Consider the following 8187-nt stretch of genomic DNA (forward strand, 5'->3'; position numbering starts at 1 on the left):
ACTCACTTGCTCTCTTTTTCAAGAAGTAAACACCCCTTTAGCATTCGCAGATCCTAGATGATTTTACATTGCATCAGGCAAGGAATAGGACATTCTGGAAATGGGCTTTCTCAACATTTGGCACCTCAAACCTAGAGGAAGAAAAAAACCTGGCAAAATTATTTAGAAGAATGAAAGCTATAAGCACCATTATAAACCCCACTCCAATGGTAAATAACCAAGATTTTATTGGGTGAATGTAATTAGAGACAGATTTCAGTGCAGCTTGGACACAGCTGTTTCTGTCCTCCTGGCACCAGGCTGTTGCTGGATAATTCTGTGGCCAGTGGCGATTTAGCCAATCAGTTCTGCCTCAGTGCACCCAGCTGACCTCCTTCTTCACTGAGATGATAGACCTGCTTATTAAGACTGCTCAGAATTCCAAAATGAAATCCCCGAATCTCAAAGGCACCTTGAAATATGCACCTCCAATGGCACACCTATCAGGCCTTATCTTGTAGTTGTGTTCATTCTGGGTATGTTCATGTGTTAAGAGACCCTTGAAAAACAAATCCTGCAAGCAGCCCGATGCCTTCCTGTAGCTGCCAGGTGATGGTTTTTGCTTCTCCTAGAGAAAGAATTAAAGTGCAATGTCTGCGATCTATTTTTTCTGAAGGGTGATGTGCAAAGGCCTCTGTCTGCCAATAAGAGAGAGACTGTCTGTAACAAAGAGAGATGCAGTTAGATGCTCAAGGCTTTTTTGTTTTAAAACCATGATTCCTTGCTTTTTATGAATATTTAAAATTGGAGAAAAGTTTGTTTCTCAATGTCCTAAATATGATAATGTAAAATAGTGATTGGATGTCACAATGGACCCAAAGTTTCTGTACCTCGAGTGAAGCAGCAAATAGGGTAAGAATATTCCTGGCCTCAGATAAGTCACAAGTTGCTTCTACATGGACATGGTTATAAGCTTCAGACTCAGTGCCTCAGCACCCACCCAACAAAAAAGAAAGCCTTACCAACCCTTGGCCCCGTTCCTCTCCAAACGGGAAAGTCTTAATTTCTACATAAATCTGGAAACGATACAAATAGTACTTGGCATTTGTTAAGAAACAAAGGAAAGGAAACCCCTTAGCCCAGCCTTTGTCTTTCAGTATTCTGCAATTTCAGTTTCTTTGTCATCAATAGGAATTTCTGGTCAAGAGAGGAGAGGTACCACCAGTTTGCACAGCACCTAAAATAATCCGTCTCTTCCCTAGACTATCACCAGAGGACAGGAACTGTTACTGTGGTCATATCCCTTGCCTCAGAATGCTGAGTGCAGAACTGTTCCTCAAAGTTACTCTACAAATATTTATTGGATTGAATTAGAGTAGACATCAATACACTTAATGTCTTTTTCTTAATTTGAAACTGAAGAAGTAGATAATATTTTTTATAATGTTTTTGTTTTATAAAAACCCTAAACGTAGTTCTATCTTTGTTTTCAAGGTGACTACAAATAGAATGACTTCTTAATTCTGTTGATTCTTGAGTCCTAAACACAAGGAGACTGAATATATTACTGTCTATAAGGAAGGGGTCCAGCAAAAAGTCATTGAACAACAATCTCAAGAGGTTACTTGGTCAACTTTCGAGCCAATGACAGCTGCCAAGAACCACCCCTTTCTTTTGGCTCAGAAGGCATTGTACTTAGATAAACTCCAAACTCCTTACTATATTAAGTACTATCGCTACATAACCAATGACCTCAAATTTAACAGCTTAAAACAACGATTTATTACCTCACATGGTTTTTAAGTGGTTTAGCTGGGTGATTTCAGCTCTGGATACATCATAAATGTATAGTCAAGCTGTCAGCTGGAGCTGCAGTGATCTGGTGGCTTGACTGGGAATGGAGGGTCCACTTCTAAGCTTATCCACGTGGCTGTTGACGGAAGGCTAAATTTCATCACCATGTAAACATCTTCGTAAGATCATTCTCAAGATGGCAGTTGGTTTCCCCCAGAGCAAGCGATCCAGGAAAGAGAGAAGAAAGAGAGAACACACAACCAAAATGGAAACCTCAGTGTCTTAAATCACCTAATCTAAGATGTCACACATCTTAACTTCTACCATATTCTATTGGTCACACAGACTAACCCCGGTAGTCTTGTGTGAAAGGAGCACACGAGAGCATAACTGGGGCCATCATGGAGGCTGCCTACCACACTCACCGAGACCCTTAATGCCCAATGTGATCTCCTCCCTGCCCACCTCTCCAAGTTCACCTCAGGCCACCTTCCCCCATGCAGACTATGCTCTAGTGACATGATCTTCTGACAGTCCTTACAACACCTTCAAATAGTTGCTTCCTCAGTTTCTTTTTTTTTGTTCTTTTCTAAATCTGGAATGCTTTTCATTAGTTCTCTAACTGGATAAATCTCTCTCGTCAGCTCAAACATTCCCTTATCAGATGGGGCGTCTCAAACGTTCTTTAAAGAATTTCCTCGGTTACGCAATACCCTATTATTTATTTCTTTTGTAGCACAATTTTACTTACTTTTATTTGTATAACTACTTGCTTATTTTCATTCTCTAAATATAACAAGCATCATAAGATAGGGACCTGTCTGCATGTTTATAGTTGTATGTCCAGTGGCAGAAAATTGATGTTCAATAAGTATTTGTTGTCTGAATGAAAGACGCAGTCAACAGTTCTTCCCAGTCACCATCTTGTACTCTAACTATTTTGACCCACACCTACACAGTGGGCAAGAAGACGTTTTTCCTAAATTAGGCACGAAAGAAAATCTTAGGGTACCTATTTCCAGCCACATTTCTCCATCTCATGACTCATCTTCCTCTAAATAGTCACAGGCAATGAGGTCCAAACTGGCTTATCACCCTTGAGATTTCCCATACTACTTTCTGGAGTCATGCTCTCCTTTGAAAGTCTCTAGAATGTCAACCAGTAATTAACCTATAATCTTCCAGCTAACCTATTCTTTCTTGCTCTGTTGTGCCTAGTTTCTACCCAATTGCCTCATATTCAATTTCTATTGCTCAGACCAATATCTTCAGTTAGATGATTTAGTGAATTATGTCTGTGTGTGCTCTCAAACTCAGCATCACCCAAGGATATCAAATTCCTGACCTCTGGGCTCCTCATTCTACAAACGTGTGTCAAATTTGGCTCCACATCCATGCTCAGCCAGAACTCCCAGGATCCCAGCAGTCAAGCATCAGCCTGAATTTGAACATTATAAAAAGTTCAGACAACTGTTTACTCCTTGTTTTTCTACGGCCTCTTGTTCTCCAGAGATGTTGTTAACATTTGAACTCCCATCTACAGGGCTTTCAAACACTGAAACTCTTTAAGTTTATCTTTCTTCCACTGGTTTTAGTTAGAACATAAGTGCTGATCTTAATCAGGTGCGGGATATGCAGAAGCACTTTATTGAATGTTCTAATTCCTCATTGCAAAACGAAATTTGCCAGTAGATTGAGGTTCTAGTTCAAACTCTAAATTTATCCTCAGTTTCCTGATCTGTGAAGTAATAATATAAGCTCAGATGCTCTCAGCAGCCTTCCTAGGTTCTATAAGTATAATATTACAATATCAAGGCACATATGGCTTTTCCTAATTTTTTTTTTTTAATCTCCGACCCTTTAAATACTTCTGCAATCAGATGCCCATTCCTTCAGCAACATGCATGATACCCAAAGCCCCATTTTTTCCCCTCTATATGTGCTCCATTGATCCAATAGCCTCCCAGCTCTGCCTGGATCCTTCTCCTTCTTTTCTCAGAGATGTCTTAGAAGCAGCATCCACAAAGGTGAACAGTTCCCTACTCTGAGACTTGTACTAACCTCCAGAGGGCTCTGTACAAATCACTGTTGCCAAGGGCACCCCCATTCATTAGCACAGCTCGACTTTCTAATTACTGAGACACAGGTTCTATCACATTCAGGGAAGGCTAAAGAGTTTCTCTAATTTCCCAGATGTTCCCAATGGCCAGAAAGAAAAAAGAGGAAAAAGAAAGGAAGAAATTGAAACTGGTTTAACCTGAAGGCCAAATCTAGACATCATGCCCTCTTTTAACTCGTTATTGGAAGATATTTCCACGCACTTTCCTAAAATCATAAAGTTTCATAAAATCTTTTCCGTTCTCTTTGCTTTTGTGATAAATAAATTGGAACTCTTGTGAGTGTTGACCTCTCAGAATGAGAGATAGAGTCGTACCCACGGATTGTGAAGTACCTGTTCAATAAAAAGGCAAACAGTAAAATAAAATCCTGTACATATTGCATTCTATGTTTTCGACCACTTTACCCGAACTTCCTCCACTGCTCTCTGACATATAGACTATTTTGGATATACGAGACACCAAATGACACTATATTATCTTTACAAGTAAGCAAAGCATCTTATCTTTTTGATAATATTTAATGTAATAATAGTGCCTGAATCCCAGAGTCTTTTAAACTCTTTACACACATACATACACATACCAGACAACCTTCCAGGAAAAATTTTCAGTTAATAACTATCACGACACATTTGAACACATCAGCTTCCATTACTAAGCAATGACTGACAAGCAAAAGTACAGGAGTAAATAATTTACTCATGTGTCAGGTACCTCAGGAAACTCTCCAAGTTTGTGAGAGTGATCGGAGGGTGGCCTTCCTGAGTCTGAACCTAGTTTCTCCCCATTCTTTTGAAACAACGTGTCAGAAAATACTTTTTCTAATCTTCTTTTTTATTAAATCCTCACTGATATTTTTCTATAGAAAAACCAAGAGATATAGTTCAGAGTCTGTGGTTAAAGAAGCCCACTTGTGCGTTCCTATCAGAGGTTTTAAACTAAGAGGATTTCTTCAAAGTCTATCATGAAAGAGTCTTTCAGTTATGCAACATGCCAAGATGAATGAAATGTCTCAAAATTATCTCCTCTTGAATACCAGTCCCTCCTGTTTCCTCCTGCCACATTTTAGCTATAGTGCCATCTGTTAAAATTCATGATTAATTATTTAACTTTTCCTTTGGGATTGTTCATTGTTGTTAATCTGCCTTCAAGACACGTTAAAGTCACATGAGCGAATGAACTACTCAAGGCAGGAAATATATTTCGCAAGCCTGCTTCATTGTCATAACTCATCCAATTATTTTTGATAAAACGATGGTTATTTAAAGGTCTGGTTAGAAAAAAATAAGTGATTTTGGGAAAAATTTTTAAATAGCTTCTTTAAAAAGTGTATAAAGTAGATATCGGAAATGTGATTTCTTTAGTATTAGATATCTATAGCTTTATATAGACATATAGATTATAGATTAAAGCTATGTATAAAAATCATCTGCTTTAGGATAATAGAAGTAAGCAAATCATTGTTTTACTTTATTGAATATATCAAACTATTTCATAAATTAAATCTCAGCTGCTTTACCCTGAAAAAGAACATGTATCATGTATCCCAAATGCTAAAAAAGAGATATTAGTTTAAAAAAGGATTAAAATGGCAAAAAAAAAATGAACAAATAAAATTTTTAAATCTTAATTTATTAAAAACATTCTCATTTTTATTTCAGATTTTCCTACAAGCAGAACTTGTGACATGCCATGTGTTTTTGTATTGCCCAAGAATGTTCCCCAACACTCAGTTCTAGGTGTCTTTCTCCCCATATAATTATCATGCCTTCTTTTGCTTCTATATTATTTACTCACATCCATGGCTTAAATTATCACTGATATGGCTCCCCAGATACTTCTCCAAGCATCCCCAGGACAGTTCTGCTTGGAATTCATGCCAATATATCAAAAACCAATCTCATCATCTTCTACTTCAATGAGTCCAGCTTTGTCACAATTTCCCTACCATGGACATAGAAATCACTATCTTTATGTCTTTCCAGATTGGCATTCTTGATGATAATTTTTCATTTACCTATTACTCTTGTCTACATACTAGTTTTTCAATACTGCACATCTCAGTAGTATGGTTGTTCTTAATCCATTTCTTCTTTTTCAGTATTTAGCCAGTACTTAGTCCCTAACTATTGTTATATGAAACCTAAATTGTTCCAACTGCTACTTTCTGGTCTCTAACCACTGACTCCAAAAGGACTTGCTGAAAGATGTCAAAGCTACATTCATGGTAGCTCTCCGAGAAAGAGATCATCTTTCAGAGTTTTTTCCAGTTTCCTGAGCTTTCTCTGCTCATGATTATGGCAGTGACCCACTATTTCCTCTACTGAAACACCCAGAAAAATTGCATTTATGAGTCTCCTTTGCAGTTGGCCATTTGAATGAGTTCCAGCCAGTGGAGGGAATGAGAATGATATAATCATCTTCGCTGCCTGGTGCTTAAAAATATCCCACAAGAAACCCCATATCTCTCTGTGATTATGTTGGTGGCCACCTATTCTAAAAGTATAGCTAAAAGATAATGAAGAGCCGATGTACCTACATTACACTGCAGTAGAGGAAAGAAAGAAAATTATAGTAGTGCTCAATCCCTGATAGTCAGGGTTTCTTGTTACAGCAAGTAGCATTAGTTCCTACTACTTCATTCTACCACCAATACACAGGCCTTCAGATGGCTGAAGATTTTCAGAGCACAAAATAAGTCCTTTTCTTAATCTATATTCCTTCAAAATGAGAGCCAAAAACTGGAGAATAAGGTAGGCCATCAAAATGGATCCAGAACAAGAAATTATAGAGATATGTGACACAGTCAGGACCCTGCAAAGGACATACTGCTCAACCAATCGTTGACAATAAGGCTTAGTTAGCTTCCAACACTTAATGTCCAAACCTGCTTATCTTTTCAGTAACCACAGGACAGGCTGCAGTCATTCTATAAATATTTATCATTTCAATTCTACAAAGACTAAGAAAATCTCCACAGGAATCGTCCCATGTTATCATTGAAATAAAATATCAACATTTTACTCCTTCATGGCCTACTTGTTTTCTTTTTTCTTTTTTTTTATTTTTTAGATGAGGCAACCCTTGGTTGACCCTTCATGGCCTACTTGTTTTCTTTTTTCTTATTTTTTAGATGAGGCAACCCTTGGTTGACCTCACAGATTGCAAGGACCTTGTCAGCTCACAATCCCTTATTTTTATTTTTATTTTTTTTTTATTATTATTTTTTATGCCTACAGCACCTGGTCTTCCTAGGTGATCTCCCATCCAACTACTAACTAGGCCTGACCCTACTTAGCTTCCGAGATCAAACGGGATTGGGCTTGTTCAGGGTGGCATGGCCATAGACCTATATGATTTCAACTCTCTTCTAATTCCCTTCAAACTGACTCCTTGGTTTAGACTTCTCCTGGTTCTGAGTTTCAGCTTCTTCTGGAAGCACCACCTTGTATGTTTCCCTGGGCTTCGGGCTCGGCAGCATGTGGCCGGCCCAGGGCTTGCTCCACAGCCAGTCTGGGCTTTGGGAAATCCAGCCTGGACTTTGAGGCCCAGGTGCACAACAGTTGCCCTTCATTGGTTCTGAGGCACATAAGTGCCCTTTGTTGGGACTCTTAACCCTGCCCACATGTCTGTCAATATGCCCATCATTAAATCATCTTCAAAATAGCAACTGAGATTTTTGTTTGTTTGTTTATTTGTTTTCTGCCAGGAATTTGGCTAATAAATAATTTTTTTAAAAAAATAAACAACAACAAACAATGGAAGCATTATGCTATGGTCTTTGTAGATTTGGCCATTGTTAATCTGGAAACTTGTGGGATTCAATCAGAACACCCCATTCAATAAACAAAATAGCACAACTACCAAGTGATTAAAAAGTAGTTCAAAGCCATTTTGATTCACCATAACATAAGATACATATATAGGGGGAAGTAAGGGGCTACACAAGGGGTGCACAGATGCAGAATATTTGAGAAGGTTTTTAGCAAGAAGTTTTTTTTGTTTGTTTTAATTTTTTCCCTGCCCCTGAAAATTCAGAAAAGTCAATGACATTTATTATTCTTAAAAAAAAAATTAAAAATTAAAAAATAAATACCTCACTATGCTGCTTCTGTTGTCATTTCAAAAGAACTAACTTTTGAAATAGGGTTATTAATAAACACTGCTCCCCTGGCTCTTGAACCAAACCTATCTGAGGTTGGAAAAGGCCAATTCTTCAACCAGGGAGCGAGCAATATCTCTACCTTTAGCCTTCCAGAAACTCTGAAAGCCCTTCTCCCAGTAGATGCTTCTT

The 8187-nt window shown here is 38.1% G+C and overlaps 1 pseudogene; it reads right to left on the reverse strand.

The window, feature by feature from the left end:
* Positions 1 to 7123: 7123 nt before the first annotated feature.
* LOC112485635 lies at positions 7124 to 7242 on the reverse strand (annotated as a pseudogene).
* Between the last annotated feature and the right edge of the window lie 945 nt (positions 7243 to 8187).

The sequence above is a fragment of the Pteropus alecto genome, unplaced genomic scaffold, assembly GCF_000325575.1.
Source record: "Pteropus alecto unplaced genomic scaffold, ASM32557v1 scaffold5, whole genome shotgun sequence".
Taxonomy (NCBI): Eukaryota; Metazoa; Chordata; class Mammalia; order Chiroptera; family Pteropodidae; genus Pteropus; species Pteropus alecto.